Source organism: Siniperca chuatsi, linkage group LG9, assembly GCF_020085105.1.
Source record: "Siniperca chuatsi isolate FFG_IHB_CAS linkage group LG9, ASM2008510v1, whole genome shotgun sequence".
Lineage (NCBI taxonomy): Eukaryota > Metazoa > Chordata > Actinopteri > Centrarchiformes > Sinipercidae > Siniperca > Siniperca chuatsi.
This window is the reverse complement of record NC_058050.1, coordinates 5,331,080-5,354,713: the sequence shown is the minus strand read 5'-3', so window position 1 is coordinate 5,354,713 and position 23,634 is coordinate 5,331,080. Positions and strand designations below refer to the sequence as shown.

The following is a 23,634-nucleotide window of genomic DNA, read 5'->3' as shown; positions in this document are numbered from 1 at the left end:
AAGCTTAAAACAAGGTACATAGTTTTCTTCAGTTCCATAAAAGAAAAGATTTCCGAGCTACATTGTTCTCAATGGACAGTGACAATATGTTAATTAGGTTAAATTAAAGCACGTACAATACACAAATATGTAAATGAAAAAATATATAATTTTGAAAAGCAAGAGCTTTATCATTTAAATAATACTCATCTGAGCATTAACCCCAACAAGGGTGAGCCTTTAGCTTCAGGAATCCTGAATCACTTGCACAACAGCAACGATGAAACTTAACACTAGCACAAAAAAGGACTTATAAATAAATTAATAAACTGCTGAAATAAATACATAAATATGGATGGTGGATGCTTTTGATGCACTGGTTTATCTTAAATGGTTAAAAAGGGCTTTTAAATATTCTCCAACTGTATTTGATATCATGCAGTGCATTCAACATAAACTCATAAACTACTGTATGTCGTTTGGTGAAAACCCTGTAACCTCCAAAATGTAAATTTCTCAGAACAAAAACACACTTGAGTGTGACGATAGGATGATGTTACTATGGTACATATACTAAATATTTGTAGTTTAGGATTTTCTCAACCTGTTGAGGTGCATGTAATCTTTTATCTTGATCTGAAAGCACAAGAAATCATCATTGACGTATTAATATATACCAGCCGTTAATAATTTAACACTCTGCTTTTTTCTCTTTTTTTTTTTGATACTTCAGAGCATTTTATGCTTGTTTACGCTTACTTTAAAGGAATAGTTTAACATTTTGGGAAATACAGTTATTCACTTTGTAGCCAAGAGTTACGTGAGAAGATAGATACCAAGTAGGGAGCCAGAGCCACGGGGCACTTAGCTTAGCTTAGCATAAAGACCAAAAGCGGGGGTGTCTGTATGTAAAATATGTCTACCAATAACGTTAAAGCTCACTAATTAAAACCACAACTTGTCATTTTCACATTTATGTTTTTGTACAGATTAAACAAACAAGATACAACGTGTTAGCCTTATTAGCGAGCTTTAGAACTTTTTGAAGATTGGACAGAGCCAGGCTAGTTGTTTCCCTCTGCTTCCAGTCTTTATGCTAAGCTAAGCTAATGGCCTCCTAGCTCTAGCTCTATACCTAATTGGGAAGTGCACCGATTTTACACATCAATGTCTGTTTACGGGTCTTGGGGAGTACTACAGCATACCTATGTGAACTCTGGACAAAGCCAGGCTGCGCCAAGTCTGATAAATTGCCTTAAGTTGTGTAACTTCATCGAAAACTACAAGTTTGAAAATGAAAATAATCTGGGGGGGTGAAGTGTGTGGGTTTAGCAGACCTCTGTAGCCCTCTCCTTATCTCTGCTTGAGGCTAGCAGCTGGAGGCTACATTAGCCGCTGCTAGCATAAGACACCCGAATCTCAAACGTCACGTTCGGTCGGTTCAGTCCGAGTTGCATTGTGGGTAATGTAGTCTCAACGTCATGGCAGGGAAGAAGACTGCATGGAATAAATAATATGATATCTCTGCTTCTGCTGCATTAATTTTCATACTTTTTTAAAAAAAAACTTAAACTTTGATTGAGGTAGTCCCTTTTTCTTTTCGTCCACCACAGTATTGTTAATTTTACTTGAGGACAGGAGTTAAGTACTTGTTTCCACCGCTGCCGGTGATGTCAGGCAGGGGCTGGGTCATGTGAGGGTCAGCAGCGGAGGAGGTTCACGGAGAGTTCACCCGCATACATTAGGTAACACCATCGGTCGCTGTGACATAACTAGTATGAAGCAGGTTGAGTTGAGACATTCGTCAATAAAGAAGCGATAAGAAGAAGAAGAAGTCCTGGGACAAACTTTGTTATGCAAAACAGCCTCCAGATCTGGATGTGTTTAACCGCTGTCTCTGCTGGAGGACTACAGTCCGCTGGCAACATGCAAACAATTTCTGACCGTCTGTGGGAACTATAGGTCTGTTCCTGAGCGCGCACGCTGCTTTGAATGTGTTACAGACATGTTTTACTATTAAAAAAACCCGTTTGCATCAAGTATAAACTCCGACGACATCTCCAGACGGACTTCGCCGAGACTGAAACCACATCATGTTTGACTATCTGGAATTTCAAGCTTTCGGTCCCGGAGAAATCATGGACTTCTGCACCACATCCAGCCCTGCCTGCATGCTGCAGGAGCAGGACCAGGATTTGGCAGCCTTCTTCCCCGAGCTGATCGAGGCGGACTGGGAGCAGCACCGGTGCTCGCAGTGTAGGTGGAAACTGATGTTCTGGTTCAAATTTTAATCAGTGGTGAATCTGTGGCCTCCATAAGGAAAATATCAGCTGATTATCAAAACAGAAGTAAATCATGTTAAGTCAAGTTGATTTTAGTTATGTGGCCTAAAATCAGAAAGCAGAAATTTGCCTCAAAGTCCTTTTACAATCTGTCTGACACCCTCAAAAACGTTCATATCTCAGATAAACAAAATGATATCAGGTGTGTTTACTCACCAAGACTTTAACCAACAGGTAAACAATCCTTAGCTTCTACAAATGTTCAAGTGTCACTTAAGTTTGGTATTTACTTTAAAGGTCAGGTGTTGTGCTACAGCATAAAAATAATCCTGCCATTGGAATAACATTTCGAAACATTAGGGTGCACTGATAGGTAGGTAGATAAATATTAATACTATTTTATATAGGTAGAAATATGGGATAAATCCAATGCATTGTTGTTATCTGCCCTTTTTCCATAGCCATGGTTCAATCAATCAGTCAGTATTTGTATAGCACCTTTCATACAGGGTAGTGCAATTCAAAGTGCTTTACAGATGACAAGCTGATAATAAGACCTTGCAAATGTAAACAGTAAAGCACTAACTTTGACACTAATGCACAGGAGAAATAAAAATGATGAAAATGAATTAATAAAAATAGATTGAAAACAGTAAAATAGACAAAAGACGGAAACAAATGAAATAGATAAGAGGGAATAAAAACATTTTAGAGCCTGAAAACAGTGAAATAAATAGTTAAATTTACTTTTAAAGATATCAAAACTTTCAGCTGACAAATAGGCAGGTGCAAGACCGTGAAGTGCTTCAAAAACAAGTGAAGGAATTTTAAAATCAATACAAAAACTGACATGAAACCATGAAAATCAAAGGACTTTAAAATTGGTGTAATACAGTATGTTTTTGGTTCCTTAACACTGAATCTCTGACTGTCCACATCTCAGATTTATTCAGCGATTGCTATTCATGTGATTGAAGCTGGTTTAATTTTTACTGGAAATTTGAGTTTTCCTCCAATCATGTCTGGAGGACTTTACCCTCTACAGTAACACTTTACTTTAAACCCCATATCTAACATTTATAAGCAGCATATAAACATTTAATTAATGGTTAATAACAGTATAATGTAGCTGTAAGCAGATAAAAGTGTTTATTAATGTATTTGTCAACAACAGAAACTCATGTGGGCCCCCATACTGTAAGTGGAGGCTGGTGTATAAACACATAATGAATGACAATATAGTAAAAACACAGTTGTAATAATATAGAATATGTCTTCATAGAAGAAGTTATAATCGTTGATAAATGCTGCACATTAATAAACACTTAAAAATGTCCTTAAAGTTGCGTACATCTACATTATCGTGCGTTATAACCAATTTATTAATTGTTTTATATACTGCTAATAAATACGAAAGTAAAGTGTTACCCATTCTACTTTCATGAACTCTTGATCTATATACTGTGATGCTTTTCTTGATGAGTTTCCTCTTGCAGGAGCTCTCGTTCTAACAGAAAGGGGGACATGGAGAGCGGCAGAAAGCAGTATTTGAGCGCAGAGCGGTTCATGGCAGTGTGGTGGTCTGTGTTTGGGCCGGGGCGGGCAGGGCCGGTCAGTTTGGGGTCACCGCGGGTTCACCGGGCGGTCACCAGCTCAGGAGGTCAGAGGAGAGCCAGACTGTTGCTACTCAGATATAGTACAACAAATGTAAAAATACTCCATTACAAGTAAAAGTTCTGCATTCAAAATCCATACAGAAGTACTATTAGCAATATGTGCTTAAAGTATCAAAAGTACAAGTACTTGGTCTGCAGAAAAATGGCCCCTGTGACTGAGTTATTATTATATATGACATTATTAGATTATTTGATTTATTGAAAGGAGAAAAAACTTCTGCACAAATTTGTATTCATTTATTTGGACTTCTCTCTCATCTTTGATTTTTTTGTGAAATAATGGATAATTTTACCTCTTTGGGCCTCGAACTGTTTTTTAAATATAACCACGTGAGAAGTTTAGAGGGGAACCGATAACAACTCAAGGGGTCCCACCTACACGCTGCTTCTTTGTAATCGTTCACAAGCCAAAAAGGTTGGTTTTATGTAAAATATTAATCGGAAGAGTAACTACAGCTGTCAGATAAATGTAGTAAGAAGCACAATATTTCCCTCAGAAATGTAGTGAAGTAGAAGTATAACGTAGCATAAAATAAGTACCTCAAAATGATACGTAAGTACAGTACTTGAGTAAATGTACTTTGTTACATTCCACCACAGACTGTTGCTGCTTTTAAGTCTCAGAAACCAAATCTCTTTAACAATATTTATTTATAATTTTAAAATTTTCAACAGTAGAACATACAGTAATGCCAGCGGGGAGACAAAAGTGTACATATACACGTAACAAACGACACAAGATAAGAGCTGCAACAATTTGTCAATTAAATCGATTCAAAGAAAATTAATCTGGAACTATTTCGGCATTCGATTCATAGTTTCAGCCATTTTTCAAACAAAAATGCTAGTTCCAGTTTCTCAAATGTGAGGATTTGATGCTTTTCTTTGTCATATTTGACAGTAAATGAAATGTCTTTGGGTTTTGGACTGTTGGTTGTACAAAACAAGCAATTTGAAGATGTCACTTTGGGCTCTGGGAAATCATGATGAGCATGTTTCACAGTTTTTTGACATTTTACAGAATAAACAAATAATAAATCGAGAAAATAATCAGCAAAAAAGAAATTGCTTCTACTGAATTTGGATTTATGGATGTTGTATTTTGCTAAAAGCAAAAAAAAGGGCCCGAGTGTTTTTTCTTAATATAAGTATAACCAAACATATCATTTAGCAGCATGTAGCATCGATGAATAAGCTTATACACAACACTAGCCAGTTGAGGTTTTTGTTATTTTACTCAACCACATCATGCAGGTCCTTCCTTACTGTAAAATAAATCACTGAAGTTGCTTTTTAAACTCTTTTCAGGCTCCAAAATATTTTACAGCTTAACTTAATTAAACTTCATTTTTGTTGATTTAAATGTTTGACTCACACAATGCATTGTCGCGTACATCAAATAACACCACCTAAATTGGGGTGAGGGCAACCTCTTTCCCCCTTCCCCCGACCAAATCACTTACACCGCCCCACCACACACACTCTCTGTTTCTTCTCTCTCTGTCTCATCAGTCAGCTGGGCTTGTGGCATGCTCCTGCATTGTTTTGTGTTGGGGCTAATGGGGGTATCCTCGTTTGACCCGCTGATTCCAGGTTCAACTAGAGGCCACGGGTTCAAGGGGATGTAGATGAGCAATTTTTCTCGTTTTGTCCCCTTTTCAAAACGTCTTTCTTCGTTTTCTGTCAGTCTTGGAGGTGTGGAGGTGATCAGAGAGGCAGGGAGGCTGAGCGAGCCCCACGGACTGGAGCAAATCTCCTCTCAAAAGTGGCCCAAAAGTGGGAGGGTTGACTGTTGCGATTGATGGAGTGAAATTATACGTTCGGCTGGAAAAAATGGAGGTTAAAGCTGTGCTACAATAGGTGCAGCTGTATATATTAGGGAGAGGTAAATGGTCTGTGATGTTTCAAGGAAATCAGAGACTGATGAGTCCCGCTGGACAGAGCCCCCACTCTCCTATTTATGACACAGTTTGGGTTTCACTCTATGGTTTTGGTTTCTTAGTTCCTGAAGGACAAGTGCGGATATGTAACTCCACATTTTTATTTGGGCAAACTGAGCAATATATATGAATAAGTGGAGGATGGTTTTCTCTGTTGCAGCCTCAGAGTCTGATAGCGGCTGATGAGATCGCAGTAGATTTACACAGTGAAGTAATACTCTAAGATCATTACTTTACTTATGAAATTGAACAGACTGAGCATTTAGCTGATGTTTTTATTCCATTTTTTCCATTTGTTTATGTCTATATATTATTCTTTCTATAAATATTTTATTTTATAGAGGCACAAAGCTTGCTTTTTAGAAGGAAGACTGAAAGTCTGCAGCCCCACTCGTAGCTCCTAGTGGCTCAAGAGGTCGTCCACTGATCACAGGGTCAGCAGTTCGATCCCCACCTCCTGTCCTTGGACAAGACACTGAACCCTGAATTGCTCCCGATGGTTGGCCAGCATCCTGCACAGAGAGCCTCTGAAGTCCCAAAATAAATATTATTTATCTTGTTGTACACGCTAATAACTTGTGTGTACAAATTATTATCATGTGTGCATAAGATTTAAAAAAAACATATCATCTTTTGGGACCTTGAAGGCTCCATAATTTGACACTCTAAAAGGGGCCATTTTGCATAGTAAGTACTTTTAGTTATGATACTTAAAGTCATTTTGTCTGGTAATACTTACGTACTTTTACTCAAGTAGAATTTTGAATGCAGGACTTTACTTAAGTAAAAGATCGACTCTCCTGAGGCTTACAGGAAATGGCATGGGGCCATTAAAATGTGCTCAGCAAAGTTGTCAGTGCAATCTGCCTATTAAATTATGAGCTATCGTGTGTGAAAATGGACATTTTGGCCTTTCAGACAGGGCATGGAGTGTCCAGAATGACAATGGTTCATCCTCTGGGAAGCAAGCATGTGGTCAGTAAGTTTGATGACAATGGGATGTTAGATTTTAAGAATTTTCTACTATACAAGTGGAACTTTTGACCTGATGTTGGCGCTAGAGGAAACATCTTAGGGTCACCAAACCATTAGGATTCATCTCCTGGAGATAATGAATGTCTAGAGCAAATTCCATGTAGGGCTGCGACTAACAATTATTTTCATCACCCATTACTTTTTCAATTAATAGATTAGGTGAGTCACTTTTATAAAAGGTTTAGCTAGAACAAATTCAAACTAACACCTAATTCATACAACAACCCATAGAGCATAATGTGTGAGTCTGAGATACAGCGAGCTGTGATTGTCACATGTGTGGCCAGTGATGTCCATCCGTCTGTGGTCAGAGTGTCTTACCCTTCAGTATAGTCTTTATATTTTCAGTATAGTCTATTATGTGTCTTGAGTTGGCAGTCAGACGAGGTTGTTAACGTTGCTCTACTAGTTTCTGGTGCCTCCGCTGCCTCTTGGGTTGCAGCTAGCAGGTGAGTCCTCAGATTTGTTGTTGTAAAGTTAGGCAGCTGCTTTTTACAAAGTCAGAAAACAGCCTCAAATGTGTTGGTAATTTTGCCATCTACAGCGTCGAACCCAAAATACTTCGCACACTGCCTCTCAGATGCTGTCGTGATTATCTAATCAGCACGGCTTTGCTCATTAGCATCCTCCTCCGTTTTTATTTATTAGCCTAGTTTACCGATAGGTCAAGACTTTTCAGAGCGCCCTCTGCTGGACCACAAGGCAAACTCCTTCAAACGGTCTGTTGCACTTAAAGATGGTAAGTTTTACTTTCCCACAACGCGATGTGTTCAAATTGCTTGTTTTTTTTTAACAGTCCAAACCCCAAAGGTATTGTATTTCCTATCACACTGGCATGAAATCATGTGCTCAGTCAGATTTCCCTTTGATAAGTAAAACCCGAAACGTTTAGACTGAATTACAGAATGTCATATTCTCCCTGCTGTGCTTGTTTATGAGTGTTGTATTGTGTTATATTGTGTGTTTGCAGCAGTTGGAAGCCAGAGCTCCAGCTCCAGCTCAGACGACCTGTTCGTAGGGCCCCCCTCCCCTGCCCCCTCCTCGCACTTACAAGCCCTGTTTTGTGTGTCAAGACAAGTCCTCAGGCTACCACTATGGCGTCAGCGCCTGCGAGGGCTGCAAGGTAATATCAGGCCTCATGCTTCCCAGCATGCTCTTCACTAAAAATCACCTCTGTTTTCTCCAGTAAACTAGTTTGCAAAGAACTGTATTCTCTCAGATGTTTTGCTTTTATGCAAGCAGTCATTTTGTGCCATGCTCTAAAAAAGGAAAATGTCTCAGTTTGGGATGAAACCTTTTAATTGACTCCAAAACTCACAAGAAAAATAAAAGAATTAAGTAAGTAAATAGGTTTATTATGTATAATAAATTTTTACAGGATGCTTCCTTATGTTATTGATTGCTGTATTTGCTCAGGGAAAACACCAACATCACTACAGGTCCTGAACTTTGTTCTGACAAATCACACGTGTGTGAGCAACATGGTGTTCAGTCAATATTATAGTAACAGTGACGTCCTTCTAGACAACGTAAACAAGTGTCCCCTTGTAAATAATCTGATTTGTGAAATTCCACAGATATTTGTATTTTTGGTGTTTGTAAATGTTTTTACCCTACAGTTTCTTTTCCTGTTTTTTGCTAATTAAATTCATGTTTAGTCTGTGACATTTTTGTAGAATCAAACTGAAAATCAAGCTATTTAAAGGCAATCCAAAAGTATAGTACACATAACATTAGTTTCATTGTCAAAACAGATTATTATAATTGGACCCTGATATTATTCCCAATTCAAGTGGACAGTAGGCGATTTGAGGGGGGACGAGGGGGGATGCCATCCCCCTTGTTAACCTGCTCAAAAGATGCTCTGTGCTTTGTCTCGTAGTGGCGCTTCACATTGCTGCTTTTAATAATCGCCACAATCTCGGAATATGAGACATGCTGGTTTTGAACTGCCTGTGGGAAGACTGAACATGTAACAGGCAGTCCACTCTTGATTAAAAGCTCTGTTTCCGCTGTCTACTTTTCTCTTTTTAGAGCACGGCATGTGAAATTATTTCTCTGACTCATTTCGTTTCTAATCTCCCCGTGTGTGTGTGTGTACCTCACACTCACTGACTTGACTCACAGGCCGCTAAACCAGAGCCGTAAAGGCTAAAAATCTTTTTAACTAAAAGTTAAAATAGAAACGCTCCATCAAAATGTAGTAATTATCTATAATTGACCTATATTCTCTACAGCAGACGGGGGGGAAGAGAAAGTGTGGCAGCAGCATGACAGAGGCCGGGTCAGAAATGAACAGAGCTTGGTGCCCTTGAATGCTCATAAAGTGTTTTTTCATTTTTTCAAATTGAGTGTTTATTTGACAATATAACGTAATAATTATACATTATTTCAGAGTTATGTAAATGCCCCTAAAAAATAGGCAAACTTCTGAAAAAAGGAAGCCCTCCTCGCCCTCCCGCGGGTGGTGGGGGGGGTCCATTGTAAACATTGAAACAAAAAAGGTCTATATTTTACCATATACTATAATGATGATTTTGCAACAACAGTATAAGTGTCAATATCTCAACACCTACTTGATGGATTGGCACAAAATCTAACAAACATTCACGGTTCCCACATCATTTATCTTAATGATTCCCATCACGTTCATACAGGATGTTTTATTGTGTTCTGTCACGTTAGTCAGTTATTAATTGCTGTATTTGCACAGACGATACACCAATATCACTATAAACTCTCCAAGTATAAGGCTAAATATACCTGTTAACATTGTCATAATGATTCCAGATTCGGCCTTGAAGTTTAGGCAGGATTATTTTCACACTCTGGTAACTTCAATCATTAATATCTTCTCTTTACTCTCCTGTTGCCTCTGCAGGGCTTCTTCCGCCGCAGCATTCAGAAAAACATGGTGTACACCTGCCACCGAGACAGAAACTGCATCATCAACAAGATCACCAGGAACCGCTGTCAGTACTGTCGGCTCCAGAGGTGCTTCGCTGTGGGAATGTCCAAGGAGTGTAAGTGTCTGATCCACTCTGATTCAGCAGGAGGCCTCATGAATACACAGCTTTAATGTGTCCTAATAGTGGAGGTAACTTAACAACAGATACACTCCTATTTTAATTAATCCAACTGTCTACACAGGCTGCATAACAGCTCGCGTTTAGCATGTTTTTACGCTTCAAGTCTCTTTTCTTCCTTTTACACCATAGACTGTATAAAATATAGACGTAGTCTCCGTGACGTCACCCATAGGTTTCTGAAGAGCCAGTGTGAAGCTCAGTGTGGTGGCTGTGGCCGATGCCATCTTGGCAGTGCTTGACTCCGCCGGCTCCCAGCTAATCCAAAAATGGGCAAAGACGTGAAGCGTGGGTTGAGCTGAGGCGGGCCGAATGAAGCTCGGTTGCTGAAACCACCCACCTGTCACTCAAAGTGTTCTTAATTATGTATAACTGTAAGCCTTAATATAATTTAAATGGGTGAGTTATATAAAAATTCACCTCCCTCACAGTTGTCATTAACAGGGAAATTAGCTATAGAGACCAAAACCGTTTTTGTACCAGGCTGTAAACATGTCTATTTCTGCTGTGAAGTTGGGCATTTTAACATGGGGCTCTATGGGGATTGACTCGCTTTTGGAGCCAGCCTCAAGTGGCCATTTGAGGAACTGCAGTTTTTGGCACTTTGCGTTAGCTTAATTTTTCAGCCCAGAGTTTTGCCACTTGGTTTACACTCATAACTACAGTGATTGTTGGGCTCAGAGCACTGACAAAACACAGGTGACCTACACTCTGTACTATGCTTGAACGCATCCTGTATAGACACAGACGGAGGACTGAAGCTGCTGCTGCTCTTATAATGTGCTGCTTTCACTACCCGGGCTGTGTAGACACAAACCACGAAGGAGCACTTAATCCATCAGTTTGAGTGAGAAATTCAAAATTGCCACATTTGGAGATGGTTTTTGGATAGTGAATAACATCCGATAATATCTATTTTCTGAGGGTGTGTGTTGTTTTATAACTTCCTTTAATGTTATAAAGACAATGAAGAGATATTTTTTACAGCTTTAAGGCTCAGTTCACACTAAAGTTTGAGATCCTCCCGGGGGCGTAATCCCCCACCAACCCCTCACCCCCCACTTTTACAGTTTCAGTTTGATTTACTCACTGAAATCTCTGTAAACAGTGTTTGTCATCTGATTATCAAACTGCTAAAATCCAGATGAGAGAAACTCTGGTTTGATAAAAATGTTGAAACATTCATCATTTTCTATTATTACCATGTGTAACATGGTAATAATAGAAAATGACCTCACAGCAGTAAGGTTAACAAGCAGCAGTGAGTTGCCTTGTTGACTTGCAAATTCCCAAAACGTCCTGCTTACTCAAGATATTCCACAGACCTTACTGTGGACAGTTTTAAGTATTTTATAGATTTGCTAATGAAAAGTGTTTTATTATTTAGTGTAACTGAGCTTCTGGGAAGACATGCTGCTGTTGAGTTGTTAAAATGTCGTTTTACAACCTCAGAAAATCAAACAGAAACTATCTGCATGTTCAGACAAAACTAGTGGTAAGAGGGAGTGAAATAACACTTTAAAATATGCATTTTCAAATGACTCATTGAGTCTCAGTTCACAGTGAACTCCAGCAGCACTTTAGCGCCTCGGCTGTACAACAGAAACAAAGTCAAACTCTGTGTTACCCAGAAGTGCAGTGACCTAGATAACGGAGTGTGTGTTATGTGGAGGGAGCCGAGGGTAGCGATAGGGCCGCAGTGAAGGATCCACCCATCCACATGTTCTCATTGTTGCTGCTCCGCACTCACACATTACATAAATACATCACATGTAGGAGACAGATGGATGCTATGTAACTGCTTGATGACTGCTTCAGTCAGTGTGTAATATCATCTGACTTGGAGTATTTACCCAATGGCTACTGGATGTAGGGCATCCAGAGAAAGGAAGGGGGGGGAGACGTGTGTAGCTGCCTGAGCCAAGTCAGTGGGATGCATTGAAACGTGTTGACACCATTACCGAAATGATTATGAAAGGCTAACCTGGTTAGGCTGTGTTAGACTGCTTCACATGCTCCCTGGAGTAACAGATAATCCACACAGCTCACTGCCAACTGTCGTCATTGCAAACTATTTTCCACCAGAGAAAGAGTTCCACTGAAAACTGCTGACAGTGAGTTTTTCAAAAGTCACTTTTAGATGCTTTAAGAACCACAATTGAAATTCCAATCACCTCCATTATATCGGGATGGAGGCAGTTGTCCAAGTGACTCTAAACCTCAGTAACATAAACAAAACTGCACTATGTGGCCAAAAATATGTGGAAACACCTGTCCACATACTTTTGTGTACTTTTAGTCAGGGGCTGTTTGTCATGGTTCAGGCAAGGCCCCTTAATTAGGCTGCTACGGTGTGTACTAAGTTGTTTCTTTAGTCTGCAGCCTTATTTTGCTGTAACATTTAGCACTATAAAGGACTTAAATATAACTTACAGAAACCATACATATGTTCTTCCAGAAAAGAGTATGGGAGAGTATGGACTTTAAAGTTGAACTGACATTTGAATTCTCCTCACTTTTTATGTAAGGAAATATAAACTATAATGATACTGCCGCTATTGTGCATATTTTTCCATTTTTCAGAAGAGAATAAAACCATTTTTGGACACATTTGTGGAAACAGCATCTTAAGATTCAAGCCTCTGGCTGGGCGTTTCATTTGATAGTTGTTGACTGACATCTGAGAGCATTGCTGGGAGACGGACTGTCAATTTCCATTGTGAGCTACTGACTGGAGAACGTTAGTACAAGACGTAATCCCTTTTTAAAAAGGCTTATCTACCATTATCTTATCTAAGTCATCTGTCCCTTTACAACATTAAACATTCGATTAAATTAGATTAGATTCAACTTTATTGTCATTACACAGAGTACAGGTACTGACACAACGAAATGCAGTTTAGCATCTAAGCAGAAGTGCAAAAAGCAGTTAAGTGTAGAGTAATGTACATATGTATAGAATAAACAGAAAGGGGTAGATATAAACACGCTACGATATGTACAGTATGAACAAAACCATATAGTGAGACATTATATACAGAATAATCATCTGGAGGTATGATACGGATACAGTGTAAACACTATAGATCAGATATATGCAGTATAGACAGTAGTATAAATATCTATGGGTATGTAAGTTTATAAGTGTATGATAGTACAAGTAAGTGAATGGCAGTTAAGTTTGGTTTCCACTTGCAAAGTGAAAGCTAGTTAGTTTAGCTTGCTAACGTTAGCACTGATGACACAAGTCTAAACAAATACCAAGGACATATATGTATACATACAGTATTTATCTGTCTCTCTCACCATACACACACACACACACACACCTAGGCTATATATACAAATTTCTAAGCAAAAATGTAATTAAGCTGCTTCTACAGATCCTGCTGCTGATGCATAGGATTTTTGTACATGTGACTGCATGCTGTCACTTCCAACAATGTCAAAAAAATAAGTATCTTGTATTTTAAGTGTCATGGAAAGGCTTGTGAAGCCAATTTAAATTCAAGAAAGAATAACATCAAAATGCTTTTAAATCAAGTACCATCATTTTAACTGTTTTGAAGTTCACCTTATAACCTTCGTCATCCTTTTCCTCAGCAGTGAGAAATGACAGAAACAGGAGGAAGGGGAAGAAGGAAGAGGTGAAGATGACCATCATGGAGACGTACGAGCTGACGGCGGAGCTCGGCTTGATAGTGGAGAAGATCTGCAGGGCTCACAGAGAGACCTTCCCCTCTCTTTGCCAGCTGGGAAAATACACCACAGTGAGTCCCGACATGAGACCTGACTGTTAAATTAATGTTCCTCTACAGAGAGAAAATAATCTGCAGAAAGGAAAAGATCAAAGCTGTCCTCTCATTCCACTGGTTCGTTTCATTTAGATATGAATTTTATGGATAATAGTTGAAGAACAGCATGAATTTAACCAGATATCCCCAATCTGCCAATAGAAGACAAAACGTAACAGGAATTATACATGAAAGTGGCTAAATTGTCCCAAAATTTGCCACGTTATTTTTTAAACATTGCTGTATAAGGCGAGTTATTAATCTACAAAAGAGGACTTTTCCATAAACCAGCACTGTCAAAGCAAAACAGCAGGCCTGAGATAACATTATCATTTAATATTGATATTATTGGTTATTATTCAAATTGGAAACAGTATCAATATTCAAATATGAGCAAGTTCACATACTGTAGTTTTCGTTTGCGCCAGAGGAAATCACCACAGAATTAGTCACAACTTAACACGAGAAACTTCGAGGAAATCTTTAAAACATTATTCATTAACTCTTTATTCTGTGGGTCTGTAATTTCCAAATACTTTTCCAGGAGGTTTCCGGAAAAGAACAATGTAATTTGGTACTAATTGTAGGTAAAATACAAGGTTCTGAGTTATTTTAGTTAGGATTTAGTCAGTTGAGATCAGAAGCAGTTGATTTCCAGAGGAGTTTCCTTCACAGAGCTGCTTCATTTAAACCCAACAAAATATTTAATTTATTATTTATTTATTATTGGAAACTTTATTCTTCATATATGTTGAATTGTATGCCTCCCTAAAGACAAATTTCACATTTTTGCATGTTCAGCTGCACTGACTAAAAGACTTACGCAAGTAATAAATTGGAATTAATTAATTGGAAATGTACCAGTTGAACACTGTGAGGGATATTTACTGAGGATTTGCAGCCCGTTTTTAGTCTCTTGACAGTCAAATTGTGTTTTACTTACTGAAGGACATTTTTGGTCTCAAGCGTTCCTGTTTAGAGGTAAAAAATATGGGAAGAGGGAATGGAAATCTACACAAATAGCCGCTGCACCTGATTTATCAGTGTGGACCACGGTGGTGGACCGACCAACAGACAGACGCCATCCTTAGAGGCACACTGCTAGCAAGTAGCAAAAGTAGGAAAATCTTTTTTTGGCCATAATTGTTGATTAAAATGTAAATTCATACAGACTGAATGATTTTGTTCTGTTAGAAGACTAGGACAGGAGTTAAATTTGCTGCTACAACAATAAACACACATAATGTTTCCAAACTGTGACTCACGTACGTCACAAACAAGAATAACTACATGTGCCTTTGTGACAAATACCAAAAACTTCCCAGCGTAACACAATACAGTAATCCAACTGGTATAATGTAACTGGGTGTGCCCTTTTCAAAAATACATGAATGTTTTTCACATCAAGTTGTTTGTGGTTTGCAAGTCAGCAGAAATGAACTTACTGACACATACAGTATGTTGTTCCGATAAAGAAAAAACTTCCTGATTTGAGATTAATCAGGAAACCTCTGACTTTTAAAGAATCTTAACGTGCCTGAATTAAATGCCTCAAATAGGATATCTTAAATACTTTGTGTAGAGGTCATAGTTTTTTTCTCTCTTTATTCTAATTTTTTTATTTTTAGGGTTAAAAATCCTCAAGTTTAATGAATTTACCACACTGGAGAAGTCATAGTAGAAACATTTGTGCATTTTGATCCACTGTGCTTAAAACTGTAAAAATATTAATTAAAAGGTGATACTGAATTATATTCAATGATACTTGGTTGATTTTGACAATTACTGTAGTTACATGCACCCCAGCTTTCTCTTTGACGTTGGTGATGATCATTCTTTTCTCCTCCATCCAGAACTCCAGCTCAGACCACAGGATCCAGCTGGACCTCGGACTGTGGGACAAGTTTAGCGAGCTCGCCACAAAGTGCATCATCAAGGTGGTGGAGTTCGCCAAGCGAGTGCCTGGTTTCACCGGCCTGACCATCGCAGACCAGATCACTCTGCTCAAAACTGCCTGCCTGGATATCCTGGTACGTCTTTGTGTTTCCTAAAATAATCTACTTCAAGATTTACAGTTGAGCCCTTCAAAAATGGAAACAAATGGTGGTAGAAACTTGTGTGTGATGATGACTGAAATAAGTTAGTGCATAGTTTTATTTTACCTGCAACCACACAAGATTTTTTTCAACTGAATGACCTGAATTACACTTAACCACACATGTACACACATACACAGCTCCCACTGTGATTCACACCTTGTGTGAATCTTGACTCACGCTGTCAACCGACATTCATGCCAAAGACAAACTGGCAGGCAGGCTGGCAGACAGAGAACAGCCCTGAGGCAGAGCCGTGTCACATGTTTTATTCTCCTTTTTCCTCCCTCCGTCTCCTCTGTCATTCACTGCCAAGTCTGTGTGTCATTGTCACCATGAGGGCCTGATCATTTACTCTGACGCTTTCTGATAGCACCAGGGGAGTGCCACGTACCATCAAAAGCTCTGTCACGTTTAATTTTTACACATATTTTTCCCTGGGACTTTTGTTTGCCAAGTTCTCCTTACTTGGTCTTCATATTTGTCAATCCCTCCCTGGAACCTGCACCACTGTAAACCCAGAATATGTTACACTGCTAAAAACCAGTGGTCCATGCATGCTTTCCTGATTTTTGTTTAAAATTTGTGGGGTTTTTTTGTTTGAAAATGTTATTCATCAGGGACAGTGCACAGTAATCAACAATAATTAAAGTGTAAATGAGTTAACTTAAGATTGATGTTAAAATGGCCCTGTCTGAAATATGAAAAGTCTCAAATATGATTTACAATTAGACAAACAAAAGGTAAAATCAGAAACTTTACCAAAAAAGGCAACAGCTTCTAACAGGAAAAGGCTGACAAGACTTAGTCTACAGCCATGCTAGCAGCTATGTGTGGCTATGTGTGTGTATTTAGGCACAGCGATGCTTTGAGCTAAATGCTAACATGCTCACAACAACAACACTAACATGTTTAGCAGGTATTATTTTTACCGTGTTCACCATCTTACTTTAGTGTGTTAGCATGCTAACATTTGCTAATTAGCACTAAACACAAAGTCGTTAATGTCATTAGTTCTGCAGGTGCTTGGTCGTGAATATGGACCTGATGATGGCACTAGAGGAAAAGTCAGAGAATCACCAAAATCAGTAGGATACATCCTCTTGGGACCATGAATGTCTGTACCAAATTTTGTGCCAATCCATTCAGTAGATGTTGAGATATTTCAGTCTGGAGTGAAGTGACGCAACCATCCATAGACCCATGCCACTAGCATGGCTAAAGAACTACATTAGAACCATAATGGTCAATCAGACTTAATTCCCAAATCGTTACTCGAAACACAGTTCCATATCCTCAGGCATAATGAAAACATTTAAACTTAACTTTACAAAAGGAAAATTTCACAGCCAGGAGTTCCACACACAAGTTAGACACTCGAAATCTGGCACTTTACTGAATTTGTCCAACTAATACCAGACCCAAACCACCATCGCCTCCAACGCTCCTCTGTAGGCGTGATTCAGTGGTCACAAGTATGTCCATCTATGTTTACATTTATTTTGTTGTTACAAAATCAAGTTATATGTGAATTAGGTGCATTCTTGAATAATGTTTCACCTCTGTTTAAATAATTCATGTTGCACTTAACTCCTGCCGGGTGCCATTGTTTTGTCGTTATTGTATTGTACATTTAGTTTGAACTCTATACCATGTAACCATGATCTTAAATCAAAAACAAGTCCGATATCTGATATCTGATGAGCCATTTCTGTAGTTCCATTACAAATGACTAGCGATACTGAGTTCTGCATTCTTGGGATAGATTGACAGATCGTGTGATCTTGTCTTATGCGTGTTAAGCCACCTAAACCTCTGGAAGCCATTTAATGGGAAACAGATGGGAGCATGACTAGCAAACAGCAGCAATAGCAATTTATCAGACAAACAGGTGCAAATCGGAAATCAGGAAGCCAATACACTTATTAAACAAGAAGAATTAGAAATAATGAGCAGTCTCATATAAAAGCCTGGTCCTCTCTGCAGTGGAGGTGGAAAAGGCTTGAGAATTTTAAGTACAAATGATTTGACCGTGTAGTCCCTCATTCGTCCAGGAGTGTTTTATCGTAGAAAAGGTTTCAGTCGTAGTCATCTGGACACTGTTTTCAGAATCAAGACGTTTCGCCTCCCATCCGGAAGTCATTCTCAATTGTGCCCACAATTTCAATTTCAAATGATTTGATTTTTCAAATGATTTGAAAACAAACTGAGAAAGTGTGTATTTCTCATGTTGACTTCTGGTGTTTGGAGCATATCAGGCTGAAATTCACTTGCTGTTCTTTTGCTGATTTAGTTTACCTTGAATTCTGGCAAAAATAAAATGTACAAGATAATGAGATGGAGAAGCACACTTGGGTACAAAAATGAAAAATATCTACAACCAACACAGGAGGTAATTTAAATATTTTTCAGCGCTTTCCTGCAGCTGCTTTTGTCCTAGATTATAAGTGTCATATGCCACGGTTTAATGATGGGAATCAATGCATTGCGTATTTTCTGGGGACTTCATTGTGCATTTTTCCTGTGCATTACATGTTTTACTAATGTGCTGAGTCTCTTCTTAATATGCCATGAAAGTATGACGGGTTATTTACCTGATGATTCTGTTATGGCATATTTAGGTGGTTTAGAACATATTGTACATATTAATTGCACTTACAGGGTTCATTATTTTATGTATTTCTTTTTCTTTTTGGTTCACCAGTGTGTAATCACATGACCTGTCAGGTGACCTCTTTGGACAGGTAGTTGTAAGGTGTGTCTCTGCATTTATTTCATGTCTGAAGATGGGCTTGCACCTGAAACGTCACATGGTGGTACTAACAAATGTTCATGGGAGCATTATCTAGCGTGCGGACTCTATTTTTCCATTTTTCACATGCACTTCGGTCCAGCACCTAATATTTATCATGTTTGGATGTGCGTGCTTTAGTAAACTTTTTGCAATCAACGCATTATGACCTGATACTTGTTCCCCTATTAAACACGTACACATTCATCAAATCTGTCTTATATATCCTTATACCCTTCTCTTCCATGCTCTGTTCTTCCATCCAGATCCTAAGGATTTGCACTCGCTACACTCCAGACCAGGACACCATGACCTTCTCCGACGGGCTGACTCTGACCCGTACTCAGATCCACAACGCCGGATTCGGACCGCTGACGGATCAGGTTTTCACATTTGCCGGCCAGCTGCTGCCACTGCAGATGGACGACACAGAGAGCGGCCTCCTCAGTGCCATCTGTCTCGTCTCTGGAGGTACTGAAGCGCAGAAGAAAATTCAACCTGAGAACAGGCTTTACGTAAACCAACTTGTGAACTGTTAAGCTATCAGCTACTCCTTTAACATGCTAAATATTCACTTCTGGAAAGGAAAATGTCTAAAATGTTGAAATTAGATATGTATGATCGGTCTTCTCTCTCTGTGTGAACAGACCGACAGGACCTGGAGGAGCCGTCTAAGGTGGAGGTGCTGCAGGAGCCGCTGCTGGAGGCACTGAAGATTTACTCCCGCAAACGGCGGCCCAGCATGCCCCTCATGTTCCCCAAGGCCCTCATGAAGATCACTGACCTGCGCAGCATCAGTGCCAAAGGTCAGAAATATACATATACATATATACTAAATACTATAACTACTTGAATAATCATTCAGATCATTCATAAGTGAAGGAAACTTAAATTAATCCTATTTGTGCAGGAAGGAAATTAAAGAAAGATGTAACTTTTGACAGAAGAAATTACATTTATTGTCTTAAAAAAGCAATAAAGCACATCCCTGTCAATACACTCAGGGTTTTGTTGCTACAGCTTTACTTGGTCTGAGATATATATATATATATATATATATATATATATATATATATATATATATATATATATATATATATATATATATATCAGTAGCTTGTGGTGGCTAATGTTGGCAAACTGTAGCTAGATATTGCTGTGCTGAATGACATTACTGAGCCACTTATCTAACTTTGTTACTCTTCTCTGGTCGTGCTACTGTCACTCTACATTTTAGCATTTACCATTATCCTGTCATTACCACTAGTGACCACAGTAGCTTCTGTTCAACGCAAGTTACATAGGCTTGCTTCAAAGGAAAGCTCAGGGTTTTTGTTTTTTTTGTCGTTTTATAGCCAAAATAATTTTTTGTTCTTAAAATTTCAAATTTCTGAGATAATCCTGGATAATCCAATCCAGGAGAGCAATAAAACAGCCAGCAGCATCATCCGCCTCGTAACGTTAATTAGAGCAAAGACATCGACTCAGTACATGCGTATGTTGGCACAAGTAGCAAATACTTAGCTTGGTGAAGTGAAGCAGTGAACCCCAGCATCTCAGCTGGTAGTAAACCCACAGCATGGGGCAAGAAAAATCAGCTTCCGACGTGAATTTTGAGGACGACACCTAGCATGATGAACAGCCGAGAAACAAAAGCGCAACACAAATATGAATGCTACGACAGCAGCAGCAGTAGTAGTCCAAACTGGAAAATGTATTCCAAACATAAAAAGACGATTAGCTCTTGCGACCTTCATCAGATACCCTCAAGATTCAAGAGGCTTTGAGAGAGATTCATGCCTCTTTTTATCAGATTATAGTTTGTTACTACTAGCCACAAGAATGATGTAACGCCGTTTCCCTTTTGGAAACGTGTTAACTTCACTGCTTCGTGTGTTAACAAAATTTACTTTCCTGATCATGACATTACTGTGCTCTATGTACTGTAGCTCTGTATACTGTGTGTGAGCTAAGTGTAAGTCTGAGTCTAGGTGCATTGTGGATTTAATCAGTAGTTTTGGGTCTGGGATGCCAGAATTAACTGTTAAGCCTCCTGGAGGTATTTGGAGCCAACTTGAGTGAAAGATCTGTGATGAGAGGTGGTAACCCTGCTGCCGCACATTATCTAATAATGACAAAAACTGGCTGTAATGTAATGTATTGCTTTGTAAAAACATGTTCATTTCCACAGGAGCTGAGAGGGTGGTGACACTGAAGATGGAGATCCCGGGCTCCATGCCCCCTCTGATCGAGGAGATGCTGGAGGATCTGCAGAACCTGGAGAAACACCAGAAGAAACACTCGGAGGAGAGCAAAGTGGAACAAAACACCAGCCAGCACACACACCCACCGTCTCCTCACAGCACATGAGCTTCTCTGACTTGTTACTCTGAAGCCGCTCAAAGAACACTGGCTCCCGTCTTCCCTTTCAGAGAAAACGCTAACAGTATAAACTACAGATGCAGTCCAGAGGGTTACTAGTGTCTTACCTCAGTTTTTGGTTGGAGAGCTGTCTGTGAATATTCACAGATTGGTTGGCAAAGACATCGTGTGTTTAAAGAAGAGTTTCACTTGTTACACTGAACAACTATGCTGATGAAAGAGCTAATTTCTGAGTTTAAATTCTGCTTCAAAGGGGGAAAAAAGAGAATGATGCAGTAATGTTTAATCTATCACAATTTCATTTTTTAACCCCTCCTGGCAGGCACCTCATAATCACTGAGCATCACTCCAACTTTTCTGTGTCAGGTTTCTACTGTATTTATATTTACATGAACTATCACATTAATTTTTACCTCATTAAATAACAATGCCTTTAGCGCTAGTTTAACAAAGATCATAAACATATGGACTTAAAGGCAATTTCTGGGGGGTTTTGAGCTTTTTACATATGTGAATTTTTGTTTTCACTTCTCAAAGTCTTCTGTTTGTACACACAATTTATATACTTCATATGTGTAAAAAGAAGGCTCTTGACTAACTGATCATATATGGAGAAATAAGCAGTTTTATCTGTACAAAAGGGAAATGTAAACTTGATTTTGTTTTTAACTTGGAGTTTTTACTCGTAAAGGTGAATGTTCATAACTGGCATTAACAAAGTTCACAAATATATATAGCTGAGTTTATACAGGAAAATGGGAAAGTAAGTACAGAAAACAAAACGTACAACGAATAAGTACATAAAACACAGTGATGCAGTTTAAAGGAATTTACATTTTTGGGAAAAATGCTTATTCTCTTTATTGCCAAGATCAATACCACTCTCATGTCTGTCCTTTTAATATGAAGCTGGAGCCAGCAGCCAATTAGCTTAGCTTAGCATAGCTTAGCAGAAAGACTAAAGCTGTGCCCGAAATCACTCATTCATTCCTCACTACATAACAGATACTCAGATCGTTAGCAGAAAGTCGTGTACATGCCGTGAAAACTACTTTTTTTGTTTTCGAGAGCACTATATAATGCATTCATTTCACACTCAGAATTCAGACACATAAAATGACGCAGGGTATATATAAAGCACTGTAGAGTAAATAGGGAGTGATTTCGGACACACTGGTTAGCTAGCAAACTCACGGTGACTCTAGGAAGTCACTGCGCACAGTCAAGAAATAGTCCTGCACGTAACTCCCAGTAAAACCACAAATTGTTGTTTTTCAAATTAGATTTTGTACGGATTAAACGAACAAACAAAGAACAAATAATATGTATCATGTTAATTTGTGAAATTTAGAGATGCTGGTAGGTGTTTTGTTACCTTTGGACAGAACCATGCTAGCTGTTTCCCCCTGTTTCCAGTCTTTGTGCTAAGCTAACCTAACTGGCTGCGAATAAGCATATTTCCCAAAATGTGTAACTATTCCTTTAAGAGCTTGTTGCTCAATGGCTGTGTCAGAGTTCAGAGTCAAACTGTTTCTGGAGCAGTTGTGCTACATTTTGCTGGAAATTTGCTCAGCTGTTTTGCAGTATCACATATAAAGAGTTTGTACATTGTAAGTAAGCTAATACACAACTTTATTCTTTCGCACATATTCTAAAATGTGCCAGATGGCATATTTGCAGTTATTGGTAGGCCTGGATATTGTTCGAAATGTTCGACTTTCAGTATTGATACTGAAAAGATACTCTCTTTTTTTGGATACCTTACTTTGATGAGTTCTGTATAAACATGTTTTTTACAAAAAAATGTTTGTTTTTCATTTAACAAAATAAGCCAGTTTTTGAAATTCATCTGTGTTTGATATCACCTCATCACAGATAGCCGTACATGAATTTTGCCTAAATAAAATACTGTGTACTGTAGAAATTATACTAATAATTAAAAAAACAAAACAAATGAAATTTAAACCAGTGTGATTAGAAATGTATCTGTACTTGCAACAGGAGGAAAAGGATTATGGGAAAAGTGGTCTAATGTTAAACCAGCGTTGTCTCATTGCTGGCAAAGCAAATGGGAATAAATATATAGAATCAGAAATTTTAATTACATTTGTGCTTAAAGAAATGTACATTCCATGAAACAGAAGGATGTTGTTTAAGTGTATGAAATATATACTGTAAGTGGCTACGCAAGCAGTCTGTGTACTGTAAGAACTTGTGTGCCTACTCTAAATGTGCAGACATTTTCCATATCTGGGAATTTAACATATTTTGCAAATGTATCAGCCAGGAACAGATCACATTTCATATGATTTTCGTTGGTCTATTAAAGTCTTGTGTACTGGATTTCATTTTGCTGTTTCATGTTTCCACTGAAGATGTTTGGTTTTGTTATTTATGAGGCGGCACAGCTGTACGTTTCATGTTAAGGAGCTGTGAGGTTGTTACGGGTCAGCTCGTCTTCGCTCACAAGCAAGTCTCGTACTGCCCCCCGTTGTTCCTGTAAGGAATTGCACTGCAGCACAGTTAATCGTCAAAATTGCATCCACTGAGTTTATCTGTTCAATGTTAAATAA

The 23,634-nt window shown here is 38.7% G+C and overlaps 1 pseudogene; it reads left to right on the top strand.

Annotated features, from left to right (window-relative positions):
- Positions 1-1,680: 1,680 nt before the first annotated feature.
- LOC122881893 lies at positions 1,681-23,404 on the top strand (annotated as a pseudogene).
- The last annotated feature ends 230 nt before the right edge of the window (positions 23,405-23,634 follow it).